The sequence below is a fragment of the Lactuca virosa genome, chromosome 2 (assembly GCF_052849685.1).
Source record: "Lactuca virosa cultivar CGN04683 chromosome 2, Lactuca_virosa_CGN04683_v6, whole genome shotgun sequence".
Taxonomy (NCBI): Eukaryota; Viridiplantae; Streptophyta; class Magnoliopsida; order Asterales; family Asteraceae; genus Lactuca; species Lactuca virosa.
The window spans coordinates 310,652,031-310,666,604 of record NC_136427.1 but is presented as its reverse complement, the minus strand read 5'-3'; the positions used below and the strand labels follow the sequence as shown (position 1 = coordinate 310,666,604).

The following is a 14,574-nucleotide window of genomic DNA, read 5'->3' as shown; positions in this document are numbered from 1 at the left end:
GGTATAGATTAGGATATACTCAGTGTAGGCCTTGTTTACAAAACAGAAAAATTGAAAAGATATGCAATTTATTCCAGCTAGGAAAGACGGGGACTTCTAAAAGACCAAGTAATTCACACTTATCATACTGATCAAGCTTGAGTATCTTTATAAAAATATCAACAAACGAACTTTCACAATAAGTTATCAATGCAAAACTCTCTTAGAAAATATAATCCTTCTCCTAAATAGGGGTGAACATCGGGACCGATATGAATATATGATTGATAATCTAGGAAATGAGAACCATGTGGTTATGGCCCTACTCATTCGCTATAATACCAAAGATAATAAATTGAAAACTAAGAAAAAAACATGAAATTGAACCTTGCCCGCCTTCACATCCAACCAATAGTCTACTAACAGGACGAAACCTGAAAATATGTAGATAGAAAATTAAGAAAAAAAAAGAAACTAACCTTGTCTCTGTTGCAGATAGAAAAACATAAAATCAAACCAAAGAAATTATAGGCATGGTAACTGTCATTATGAGAAATTAGGAACAAACATATATTACAATTCTTAATTTCGAAATCTGCTAAGTTTTCTTTGGACCACACATATAATCCAAACAAACCCATGGCAAATAAATACCTGCTTATCATATTTTACAATAATATCCGTTCTTAACGTCAACAAACTGGTATCCCAGAGAAGACCCTCCACCTGCAACCTATATCAAATCATAGAAACAAAATCAAAAGAGATTTTTTTTTTTGAGATGGAGATGGCAAACGATTGAAACTTGGTGTTCAAATGAAGCAGATCTTGTTCTAGCTCCTATACACCTTCAATTTCGTTAGGATCGAACCACTATGGCCTAAAACATTAATTTTTTTGTCAGAACCTTGATCAATCGTACCTCATGCTTTAAAAGTTGTATGTTTTCTAACCTGGGTAGTCATTTTTCTGCTTCTTCTACTCACAAATTGGAAGTCACCATTAGCTACACACATTCTTTAACATGTAAATTTCATTAAATGGATCATCTTGTCGTTATTAATTTGAACAACTGAGTTATGTAATTGCACAATCTTCTTACTAGCTTTTATTCTGAAATTAAGAGTACTATTTAGTATTTAGTGAATCCAAACCCTCAGAGTTTCTAGACTTAATATAATTTGAGTACACTGTAAATGAGTTCTAAGTTCTAACATAAAGATCCACATGTCGCATGTCAAGCAAGAGATATAACAATGAATGGACTATGCAGCACATTACGTCTATTGTATAGGGAGGGTTGAACACTTATGAAAATATAGTTGAACATGTTATGGTTTACATTAAAATATACATGTTTTCACCTGAAATAATACGGTTTCCAGATATGCTATAAATCCCTAAACAAAAACCAAAATCAATGATGAAAAAAGAGACGAAATCGAGGATGCAGAAAACGATTTCGTTTCAAGATTTCACTGAAAGATCTGGAAAAAGAAATTGCTTGTTACCTGCTCCAAATCGAAAAACCCTTCTTTCCCGATCTTGTTAATCTTCATCCAGATCCAAGCTCAAAAATCAAAAATGAAAAACAACACAGATTAGCAAACCCACTTCTAACATTGATTTAAAAAAATTAAGGGATTTTTACATGTGTGGGTCTCAAAGAACAAAAGAAAATTGAGTTTTGTTCCTTGTTAGGTACGTGGATCTGAAAGAACAAAAGAACAATCATGTAATATAAGATTCGAGCTTTTTATCAAGACTATGACAACCAAATTTCATCTCTTTACCCAAAACCCTAAGAGAGCAGTCAGTGAGAGAGAGAGAGAGAGAGAGAGAGAGAGAGAGAGACGTTACTCATTAGCCGGGTTTTGTTCCTGTTCACGAACATTTGAAGACCTTGGGCTTAGTTACCCGCTTGATCTAATGACTCCCGATGCCTGTAACCGCCAGACCCACCGCGTCAATGTTGGTGGTGGAGGTGACGATCAATGTTCTTCGAGTGAGAACCGATAGATTTTTCACGAAGCGTGTGAGAAGTTTTGAAGGGATGGTGGGGAAGAGAGAGTACAGGAGAAGGCGCTTTCAAGCTAACTGATGAATTTTTGTAGAGAGAGAGAGAGAGAGAGCGTGAGTGGGGGAACAGGGAGTACGGGAGAAAGTGGAACAAAGTCTACAGGCTGCAGTGTAAATGCACTGTAGCGTGATGTGCTCTTATCTACGGTGTTTAACATTTTGACAAATGTTAATGTTTACAATTAGAGTTTTATATATTAATATTTTCCGATTCCGAATTTCTACATGAGATATATTTGATTTATGGTATGAATTGGAGTTTTATATATTAATATTTTCTGAATTTCTATACGAGATATATTGGATATGGGTAACCCCTTTAATCATTGGTTATTTTTAAGAGATTTTGGGTTAATATTAATCAAATTTCAACAAGCTCATAGAATTTGGACTTTGTAAGGTCGAACCTTAGAATCTGATGAGTCAAATACACACTGACCATCAGCTCTAGCGCCAGCGTCAGCTTATGTACGTCACCAACATCAGCGTGTGATCACTAGTAGTAGTGTATTTACTTTGTATTTTGTAATTAAAGTAATAGTAGTTGTCAATTAACTGTTCCTTAATCTCAGTGATTAGGATCAATCTTTTTACTTAGATTAGAATCAATACCATAGATGTCAGAATTGATTGTTACTAGTGTCACTATATATTTGTGTACTCAGGTTGTGCTAATTACAACCTTATCGCCGCTTTTGGCCGATTCTCTTTGTGAGGATCATTTCTTAGTGAAAAAATCGTTGTGATAACTTTGTTATTAGTTCTTTCTTGTTTGTATCTGATCAAGCGAACCTTCAAGTGGTATCAGAGCGGGTTTTCTGATACACTCGGGATATCATGTATTCTTCATCTCAATACCATCCTAAATCCTCCGTATCAAACAAAATTCCATTTTTTCGATGAAAGTAATTTTTCCATGTGGAAAACAAAAGCTTTGATTTTTCTTGAAACTATGGACTATTACATGATTGACATCGTTGATCATGGTCCACATGTTCCCATGTACCAACCCATGGTTAATAATGCTCCCGTTGGTGGATTGAAGCAAAAGCCAAAGGCAATATATGATGAAGAAGTTAAAAGACTCATTAGTCTATATGTGATAGCAAGGGCTGCCAATGGAAATTCTCTTCCTTACCACATTTATCGTCTGGTTCAAAACTGCGAGTCTGTACAAGAGATGATGAAAAATCTGACAGTGGCTTATGGAGAAAAGTCATCTAAAGATGAAGGGCTGAAAGAAAAATGTCTAATGGATTGCATTGATAACTTCCACACTAAAGAATCTGATAGCAACTCCAACACTTTCAACGCTGATTTCTCTCAAGCTGCAAGGGATTCAAAGATACAAGATTGGGACTCCACTTCCTTTCAGGTTTAGAAGTTTATTAACAACTCCTTTGAAGAAAAAGTTGATACGTTAAATTACTTGTGTCTTGATCTTTTAAAATCTAATTCTGAAAATGTTTTTCTCAAAATATGAGATCAAGATCTTAAAAGAAAAACTAATTGCCACTAAAAATTCTCTCACGCTGATGAATAAAGATATAAATTATTTTTCAATGAAAAGGAAAAATATGATGCACTTTCCAAAAAGCTACAACTTATAGTTCATAATTGGGCACATTCACATTTCAAGTTAAACAAAATAATAAACGCTCCAATTCCTTATCAATGTGAGAAAATTCTTGGTGGCAATATTGATGACGCTGTAAAAATACTCGAACATATTGAATCTGAACAAAATTTTGACACTACTTGTGATCTTGAAAAGGACTTTAAAACTAGATTTGCCAATACCTCCTTTATAAATCAAATTTGAATTGACAAACATTGTGTCACTGACTCAAATAGACATACTGAATGTAAATCTCACTTGTTTGCTCTTGATCCATCACAGCAACCTCCATCTCATGAATATGTATTGCCCTCAACCAAAATCTTGCTAAAATATACCATTTCAAATGGTGAGTTTCACTCAGTGAATGAAATTCTTAGTGAATTTCATGAATGCACTGTAAGTGACATTGGCACTGACCGTCTTTCAGAAACTTCTGACACTAATGAGTCTTCCAATTCATCAGCGTGTAATGACAGTGTTTCTTCACAGTGTAGTGTATCTAGTTCCAGGATAAAAGAAAGTGTTTTAAAATTAAATGAACATGATTCCACTCAATAGAAGACAAATTAAAAAAAACAACACTCAGGTTTTAAAAGGGAAAATACTAGAATCAGAATATGTTGTCGTTGTGGAGACCCTTCACACAAGATCAACGAATGCACATTTGAGGAGAATAAAAAAAGCGTTGACAACATTATAGTTCGAAATGATAAAGGGATTAAAAAGGAAAATTCTCTAAATTGTCTTCCTAATGAATGCTATAACATTTTCCTTCCTAAGAGACCCATTGAAAAATGGGTCAGTGTGGGCTAATGTGTGCTTTAGTACTACAAGGTCAAGAGCACATCCGATACTTAGAAAGTGGATGCTTGCAACATATGACTGGATTCAAGTCTATCTTGGATGATTATGTGAAGAAATATAGGCCCACAATTATACATATAAAGATAATAGCAAGGGAATCACAAATGGTTATGGTACAATCAAATGCCAATCAGTCGAGTTCAAAAAGGTATCTTATGTCAAAGTTCTTCAATACAATCTCATCCAGCCAACTCTGTGATGCTGGCTATGAAGTTCATTTCAACAAAAGGGAAGGCAAGTGATTGGTTAAAAGGATGTCACAGTACTCGCTGCAAGTCGCAAAAATGACATCTATGTCCTGGACTTGTTTTCTGCTGATAATTCTCTTAGGCGTTGCTTCTTCTCTCGTTCACAGTCTCATCTGAATTGGTTGTGGCACAAGAGACCCTCTCACCTTAACTTCAAGAATATTTCCAAGATATCTGGAAATCATCTTGTGAGAGGGATGCCTAAGATGAAGTTTGAAAAGATAAGTTACGTTCAACGTGTGAAAAAGGGAAGCCGACAAAATCTTCATTTAAACCAAAGTCTTGTTCTTCTATCGATGAACCCTTTGATCTTCTTAATATGGATTTGTTTGGTCCTGTCACTATAAAATCTATACCTGAGAAGAAGTTCACACTGGTTATTGTAGACGAGTACTTGAGATTCACATGGGTTGTTTTTCTGAAAAATAAAAATCATGTCGCTGAAGAGATCATCTCCTTTATAAAGCAGTGTGGAGTTTTGTATGACCGCAAAGTTAGGAAACTGCAAAGTGATCATGGCATTGAGTTCAGGAATTCCACTTTAGAGGAAATTTGTGATGCTACAGGGATTTCTCAAAAAAAAATTGTTTTCCGGACACCGCAACAAAATGGTGTGGCTGAAAGACGAAATCAGACTCTTATAAAAATTGTTCGACTATGGTTGTAGATGCTGGTCTCCCTCTATCCTTCTGACCTGAAGCTTTTAATATAACATGTTGCACTCAAAACAGATCAATCATTATGAAGTGTCATGGGATGACTGCTTATGAGCTGCTTAAAGGAAGAAAGCCTGATATCTCCTACTTCCATGTTTTTGGGTGTGTCTGCAATATCTTGAATCAGAGGGATCAGCGCTAAAAATTTGAAGCAAAATCTGATAAAGGTTTCTTTTTGGGATATTCAAGTGAATCTAAAGCCTTCAAAATTTTTAATCTCTCAATACAAGTCGTTGAGGAATCGATTCATGTTACACTTGATGAAGACTCTTTCATTCAAGATCGATTCGAACATCCTGCAAACATTCTTGATGAACTTGTTATCAGACCATCCGAATCTCTTTCCGAGCCAATTGTCCCGAACATTGACCCTGGTCACAATCTTTTCTATGATGTTGAGGACCCAACTGACGTTGATTTGAAGTCCAACCTCATAATACTGAAAATCCAAAACCCCTGCACATCTCCAAATCATGAAGAACCTCTCTTTGATGATGAACCAATTAACAATAATTATGCAAATCACATATTTCATTGTGATCATTCTGAATCTCAGATTATAGGAAACATTAACTCATGGGTTCTTACTCGTAGCAGAGCCACCAACAATTTCTGCATGTTTGTTAATTTCGTGCCAATGATTGAACCCAAAAAGGTGGTTGAAGCATTAAAAGATGTTGATTGGATCAAATCAATGCAAGATGAGTTAAATGAGTTTGAACAACACAATGTTTAGATGCTGGTTCCATGTCTTCGGGGGAAAACCGTCATTGGTACCCGCTGGGTGTTCAGAAACAAAATGGATGAAGACAGAGTGGTCACAAGAAACAAGGCAATACTAGTTGCTCAAGGTTTTTGTCAATTGGAAGGCTTGGACTATGATGAGACATTTTCTCATATAGCAAGACTTGAGACAATAAGATTGTTTCTTGCATATGTATCCTTCATGAATTTTAAAGTCTATCAAATGGATGTCAAGACCGCCTTTCTGCATGGGGATCTCTAAGAAGAAGTTTTCCTAAAACAACTGACAGGATTTGAAAGTGAATAATATCCATATCATGTGTATCGTCTGGACAAAGGCATATACAACCTCAAATAAGCTCCCAGGACTTGGTACGACACTCTGGCTAACTATCTCCTAGAGAAATGATACAAGCGTGAAGCCATTGATAACACTATGTTTATCAAGAATTCAGGGTCTCATATTATTCTTCCTCAAGTGTATGTGGACGATATCATTTTTAGATCCACTGATGAGACACTGATTATTGAATTCACTGAAGTTATGGCCAAGAAATTTGAAATGAGCATGATGGGTGAACTAACATTTTTCTTAGGCTGCAGGTTAAGCAACTCACCGATGGGATTTTTATTTGTCAAGCCAAGTAAATGTCTGACCTCCTAAAGAAGTTTGGCTTCTCCGATAGTAAACCAGAAAAGACCCCAATGTCACCATCTGTGACTGTATCCGCTAATCTATCTGGCATTAACGTTAATGAAACAATGTATAGCAGAATGATAGGCTCTCTGCTCTATCTCACTGTCAATCTTCCGGATATTATGTTTTCCACCATTTTGTGTGCCTGCTATTGGGCCATTCCCAAAGAATCACATCTCCATGTTGTTAAGAGAATCTTCCGTTATCTGAAGCATATGCAAAATCTTAGGCTATGGTATACACATGATTCAAAATTCAAGCTGGTTGGTTATACTGAATCTGATCATGGTGGATGTGGTATCGATCAAAAGATTACTTCAGGAGGAGCTCAATTATTGGGAAATAGACTTGTGAGTTGGTCAAGCAAGAAGTAGATGTCAGTTGCTTGCTCGACCGCTGAAGCAGAATATGTTCCGCTGGAAGGTGTTGCGCTCAGATTCTTTGGATTCAAAATCAACTTCAAGATTATGGATTCTCATTCACCAATACTCCTATTTGTTGTGAAAATACTAGTTTTATTTTGATGATTCAGAATTCGGTTCAACATTCCAAGATCAAAAACATCGACATCTGTTATCACTTCATCTGTAATATTATTCAGAAAGGAAAAGTTGAACTATTCTACATTACAACCACTAATCAATTAGTCGATATCTTTACTAAAGCATTGGATGAGAAGACCCTTAGTAAGTTGATCGTTGAACTTTGCATGCTTTCAATGACATGAACTCCATTTTCTTGTTTGCAATATACTTTTTGTGTTTTCAACATCATCTCTTTTATTTCTTGTTTTAATGAATTGAAAGTATGAAACTTTTGACAAACCTCTATCCCTAGAAACATGCAGTTGTATGTGACTAATCTGTCTAAGTGTCTTATCAGCGAGACCAGCTGCTGAGATGACATTGAGTCACCCACTCACCTTGATGCTTATGCACAGACATATCTTTCTGTGTGAAATTTCCTAGTCTTGATCAAAAACAAATTATTATAAGGCTTGGGTATTAACCATATGATTTTTCTCACATCCAGACTTTGTCCCTGGAAGTATGCTTACCGTATGCATTAAGTCTCATGTTCTGCTGAAACATCGAGCATTACACAGTCGCTTACCCTGGTTGCATTATCACCAGCGTAAGAGATACTTCTTAGGTCCTTTATTGACAAAGGGTTTATCCAATTCTTCTAAAATAGATCTTGATGATTCACTGTATAATACCGTACACTGATAAAAGTTCGAAATTTGTGCTGATGGTTATACTATGTATCGTAGTCTATCACATGCATCAACCCCTTCTCACCCTATTTTTCTTCTTGAAAGTTTTATGATTCAACGTATGATGAAAGACGCTGATAAGGACTTAAAAATTTGTGTCGATGAATATATCTTGTTCCAGGGTATATTACACGCACCTACCCATTCTTGGCCTTTTCTTCTAATAAAATAAGTTATTGATTCAGCGTAAAAAACCTTACGCGGATGAGATTTCCCAATACTATGTCAATGATCTATAGAATCACAACATTTTATCAGAATACCTCCCTAACCCATCCCTTACGTCGTTGCAAATCATGATACGATGATATCTTCCGCTGCAACTCGTGCCTCGCTGCTACATCTATTCTCGTTCTCACTAGTACCATTCCTCCATGGTTCTCTCCACTTCATACTGGTACTAATGGTTCTAATTCTACACAGTCTCCTCCCCTTCAATTTGTTCCTATTTTTCAGGAGGAGTCTACCTCTTCTGACTTACAGTCAACCATGATATCCAAGCTTACGCTGTTGGTAACCTTAATATGCACGATGGGGAAGCGTCTAAGCAAGGTTGAAACTGATGTGGCTGATATTAATTGCATCGTCTCCATGGTAGTTGACACTGAAGATAATGATGATTCTCCCTCCAACTCTCATCATGGTGATCAACCTCCATCACCACCACCACCTCTGTATACTAGTGACAATTCTCCAACTCCATTTCAACCACCTCCTCCCTCAAATCCTCTTTCTCCAATTACCTCTCCACCTCTTAGCACTCCTTCAAGGACTCCTCCAGGGTCTCCTCTAAATGTTGATAATGTCGAAAAGGGGGAGACTGATAGAGCAATTGTAGTACATGCTGAAAATTTTGAAGATGTTGATGATGAGCCTAATACTGATACTGATGATGATGAAGGCTTTCTGGATATGGATTTAATGTCACGAGTTGTGCCTCTAAACACTAATTATCCAGAAGCTAATCCTGAGGGGGAGATTCCTCAAGGTGTTGATAGTGATGTTGAGTCTGATGATGATTAGCACATCACAAGGAAAAGTAAGACCACCTCCTCAGGGGGAGTTCAAGACAGTAATGAAGGCTCCTCTACTCCTCCAAGCAAGAAAAGGAAGCTCACGGTCAATCTAGACACATTGGCCAAGGACTGGAGATTTCCAGTTGAGGAGGTCCGACAAATTCTCACTAAGCATAATGCTTATAAAAAACAGGAGAATGATGAACGTCGTTCCTCTAAGCTTGCGCCGAAGTATGCCTCTGCTGATGGTGACATCCTTGAAAAACGGTCAAATCTCCAGCACTTTAACAATTTGGTCACAAAACGAAACTTAATAGTAGTTAAAACTAATATTAAGAAAAGTAAACAATAAAAAATAGATTAAAACATTAAATTCACAGTTTAACAAAAGAAAAAATAATCAACACAAAAATTGTCATACCTGATGTAGATCTGGTGGTGTTTCACCAGAGATCAGAGAGAAAAAGATGGAGACAAGTTGGCGGTGTTTCACCAAATCTGAGACTTGAAGAAAACGAAACCAGATCCCGTCGGAGCTTGTAGACCTGTACATCGATGTTGACAAAAATCACAGATCTAGACATTTGTGGTGGCAAAAATCATAGATCTGGACCAGAAAACTTCTAATCTTGTAGTGGAGGAAACATAGATGATAGATCTAGTGTGAGTAAGCTCTGATGCGACGTAGACGGTAATGTTTCACTTGAGATGTAACCTGAAACACATCAGATCTAGTAGTTTATCACCAAATATCAGAGAGGATGAGAAAGAGGAGGCACATCTGATGGTGTTTCACCGGAGATCAGAGGATGACGATAACAGCGGTGACGATCGTTGACGATAATGGTGGATCTTCGTTGCTTGTCGGAACTTGTAGATCTGGAACAGAAAATCATAGCTCTAGTGGCGTTAATCGTGAATCTGAAATTGAAAATGTAGATCTGGAATCGTTTGGAGCATACAGATCTGATGGAAGTGGTTGGTCGGTGGTAGGAGGCGGCAACAGCGGTGGTGGTTGGTGGTAGGTGGTGGTAAGGTTGGTGTGTTCTTCAAGTTTGGTGAGAGAGTTTGAAAGAGTTTGAAGACTTGAGTGTTTGACATCTGATACATAATAATGAGTTTTAAGTTTAATTTGTAAAAAAAAAGTGGTTCTTAGGGGTTCTTAATCTTTTTTGGTTCTCATTTGAACCTTTATATATATATATATATATATATATATATATATATATATATATATATTAGTATTTGTATAACAATATAATGTTAAGAAAAACGTAACATGAAATTTTAATTTTTTTTTAAAAAAATCTAGAAACTTAAAAAAAAACACTCAACAAGCGCTTAAAAACGAAAAAAAAACTAAAGGTTATATTTTTTTCTAATGTTGGGTTTGATCAACAAAGCCAATTCATGCTCATCCCGGGTGTAGTGACTTATCTCTTGTATTAATATTCTCATGTCAATATTTCCTTCTTTCCTTCACTCTCTTTCGGAAGCAACGTGTAAAAATTTGCCAATTCTTGTATTTAGACCTTCACCTCGTCCCCTATCACTTTCAAGTTATACAGATTTGTCTTTTGTCTTTGCATTTCGCTTTGTTCCTTCCTATTGGTCGGGAAGGTATTGTTAAGGTCGATTCCAACACGAGCATCCAATATAATGTACTTGAATTCGGATGTTTTTTAGAGTTTTGAACCACCATCGATATGTTCGTCCAATGTTTTGGTCGCTTTCCATTTTTTGTTACATTTCATAAAGTTCTAAAATTCAACAAATTTGAAATTTTTCTTGTTTTCTTTTTGGTACACTTTTAGCGTTTTTTCAAAAATCGCATCATTACTTTCTCTACCTTGCCATTGACGATGCATGTTGTTATACAAATCATTAAACACCATGACTTACATGTTTGTCTTTGTCAATTTGGAATACACTTGGTTTTTTGTACGATAATATCCTAGCTTCATTTCTTTGTGGAACCGTTTTAGAACTCGCTTCAAAAAACGGTTATTTTTTTTTGTCTTTGCACTTTCGGATCCTTGGATACATCTACTCATGTATATGCCAATGCCATCACTTCTACGGGTTCTCATGGTTCAGTTGTGGCATTCATTTTTTTTTTGGTGCTTCGGTGGGTTGAGTTTCCAAAACGAATTCAAGTTTGGTTTCAGATTTGACTTGAGTTTGGTACAAAATTTGGCTTAAGTTTGAGATACAAAACTGAAGGGATAAAATTTGGTTTCGTATTGGAATTGTGGTTGTGGTTGTGGATGTAGTTGTGGAAGTTGTTGGGTGTGGATAATATAGTAGCATACTGTCATAGTGGTAAACAATTGACGAATATATTGGTCGATCAAATGAATGGGTTGGGGTGTTTCTTATGGGTGTTTTTTGGTTGTTTGAGTTGTTTGAAGAAGAAGTATTGTTTAAATTTTAGAAATATAAAAATAGAATTATAGATAGATCGAAGAAGTGTATTGAGGTGTGGTAAATATAGATATTGAAGTTTTTATTTATAGGTAAAAAGACATTGAAATTTCCAAAAAAAAAAAGAACAATAACAATTGGAGTAAAAAAAAGATAGAGAGAAAGAAAAAATAGATTTTCTTTTAGAACCGCAAATCTACACTACTCCTAAACTACTCTTAATATCATCTATGTCTCCAATAAGACTTGAACCTTCAACCTCTAGGAGGGAGGGCAACACCCGGTACCGCTTGGCTCGAAGTCCTTTGGTAGAAAGAAAGAATAGATAGAGGAGAGAAAGACTATCACATAGAGTTAGTGAAATTGATTTAGGCCACATGCCCGACGCTTAGTCACAGTTGAGCCTGCAAACCACAGCCACTCACCATGGCCAAAGTAACATGGGCATGTTAGGCTGGAGGGTGTGGTGCTATAAGAACCACACTTCTATTTCTACCATGTAGACGCCACATGGGTGTCATGTCAATTTAACGACACAAAATGTGGTTCTTTGCCGGTCAAGGGGAGAGAGAGAGAGAGAGAGAGAGAGAGAGACTATGGAGTACCGCACCTAGTCCAACTGCGGTAGAAACTACAGGGTGGGGACGATGTGTTGCACTTCTGAGATGACCACCCGCGTTAGGAACCGCACCCATACCCTCAAGTCTTAGGGCCTTTTATGTGTTCATTCTATTTGTGGAAAGAATAGCTACCGATTCTCTAAATTTCCCTAAAAAGCATCAAATCATGATCGAGTTACCATAACTATACATAACAACTTCCAACAAAATCTATTTTTACCGTTCTAAGTTTTAAATGTTCCATCACAATCAATCATTAATAATATTCATATCAAACTAAAAATGTCAAGTACAGTGGCCTTCCTTTTATTTCCAGTTGAAAGCTACTTCCAATGGCATCGTATCTCCGGTGATTCTTTATTAGTTGGCCTCCCACACAAATCATCATTGATTACACTTTACAGTTACAGTTACAGGTCTGTCCACGACCGGATTAGTTTAGAGAACTCAACTTTGGAGGAGCCGCCGTCCTCCACCGCAGCCTTTGCCCTTTCTCTCATCTCTAAAATCCGTTCTCTCACCGCTGCCCCTTTCTCGCCCTGCATCAACACCCTCACACTCTTCTCTAGAGACTCCGCCGTCACAAAATCATCCGACGACATATCCACCGCCAATGCTACCTTTATTTCTTCAACCAAATACACTCGATTCATCTTCTGTTCCGCATACAATGGCCATGCCACCAGTGGCACCCCAGCTACCACCGCTTCAAGCACCGAGTTCCACCCACAATGACTCACAAATCCACCCACCGACTCATGACTAAGTATCTCTGGCTGTGGTGCCCAATTCTTCACCACCAGTCCCTTATCCCCAATCCTGCCCAAAAAACCTTCAGGAAGAATCGCATCCAGACCGACTACTTTACCACCACCAGAATTCGACTCGGTTTTGTCATCGGGTGGCGGATCTCGAACCACCCACAAGAATCTTTGCTCACTTTTCTCTAAACCAATAGCTATTTCCTTCAACTGCTCCTTCTTCAACACACCCTGACTCCCAAAGCATAAAAACACTACACTTTTACTCGGTTGTGAGTTCAACCATTTTAAGCACTCGTTTTCGCTAGGATCCACATGATTGCCACCGGCGATCAAAGGTCCGATGAAATAAATAGGCGGAGTTGGACCGTTGGGGACGCATTTACCTTCCCGGAGCGCGTCAACGGCTCTTTCTTCTAACCCCACGAAGGTGTTTGCCATGATGCCGGAAGATTTTGCCATGTTATTCGCAGTCTCTATGAATTTTTTATACGAGTAGGTTTCCCTATCAGACCAAACCATTGGCATATGGGAAGAATGGACAGGAGGCACACCAGGAATATCAAAGAAAATGTTTACATCTTTAAAGCTGTCGGAAGTGGTCTTATCGATGGTGGCGAGATATAAGAACGCACAGAGGCCGGAAGCGCCGCTGGTGTAGAAAAAGTAAGTGGGTATCTTGAGACTTGTGGAAATTTGAAAAGCTGCGTTTGAAAAGAAATCAAGGACCACAGCTTTGATGGTTGCCTTTTCCGATAACGTTACGAGGGTGTCGTGGACGATTGGGTTGTTAAACTCAGGGATCCCAAAAGCAAGGTCTATGAATTCAGAAGAGAAGTCCGGTGGAAGATCGGCGGTGGGGAGCTGGTGGAACGTTATGGAAGGGTTGGTGAGGGAGACGGTTTTGATATATTTATCCGTGGAGCCGGTTTCAAAAGGTGCCGGAGTTATGAAGATGGCGACAGAGAGTGAAGGGTGGTGGGTGTGGATGAGTTTTCCGAGCTCCACCATGGAAACAAGGTGACCTATCCCCGGAGAAGGATATAGAACCACCATACCAGATTCCATTTCCATGTGATATGTATTTGTCTGTTTTGGATAGAAGAGTTGGTATGTGGAGACGAGACATTGGAGTTTGGTTGAGTTTTTAACGAGTTGAGTAGATGAGTCACGATTCCGAAGCCAAGAGTACAAGTGGGAAAGTGAATGTCGATCGTTATGGCATAGACTCATAATAGCACAAATAATAAAAAGTTAAAAACATACTCAAAATCAAAATGTTTTACAAAAGTGTGGTGGTCCGAGTTCTCTTTCGTCAAAGTCTTATCTGAATTTCATCGGTTTGTAAGTATGTATCAACTCCAATCGCTGTTAAAAGAATTTCTGACCACAACATAAAAAGAAATGATGTATTATTAATTTTATATGGATAACATGTGCTGATACGTTGGCTCCATGTTCATGCCAAACGTCTTTTTGTATGAAGTGTTAGTCATAGAGGTATATGTGTGTTTGTATTTTATTCTTGT

General features: G+C 37.6%; 1 long non-coding RNA gene and 1 pseudogene across 2 annotated transcripts; both read right to left on the bottom strand.

Moving 5' to 3' along the window:
* Window positions 1-125: 125 nt before the first annotated feature.
* On the bottom strand, window positions 126-2,191 carry LOC145161668 (uncharacterized). Of its 2 annotated transcripts, XR_013738598.1 has the most exons (4): window positions 1,840-2,191; window positions 1,491-1,690; window positions 634-712; window positions 126-413 (listed from the first exon to the last, which is right to left on the bottom strand). It is a non-coding gene; the product is annotated as an uncharacterized LOC145161668 (long non-coding RNA). The 2 variants fall into 2 exon arrangements; XR_013738597.1 differs by having other exon boundaries at window positions 1,491-2,186.
* A 10,336-nt stretch (window positions 2,192-12,527) lies between these two features.
* LOC145161667 (UDP-glycosyltransferase 88B1 pseudogene) lies at window positions 12,528-14,282 on the bottom strand (annotated as a pseudogene).
* Between the last annotated feature and the right edge of the window lie 292 nt (window positions 14,283-14,574).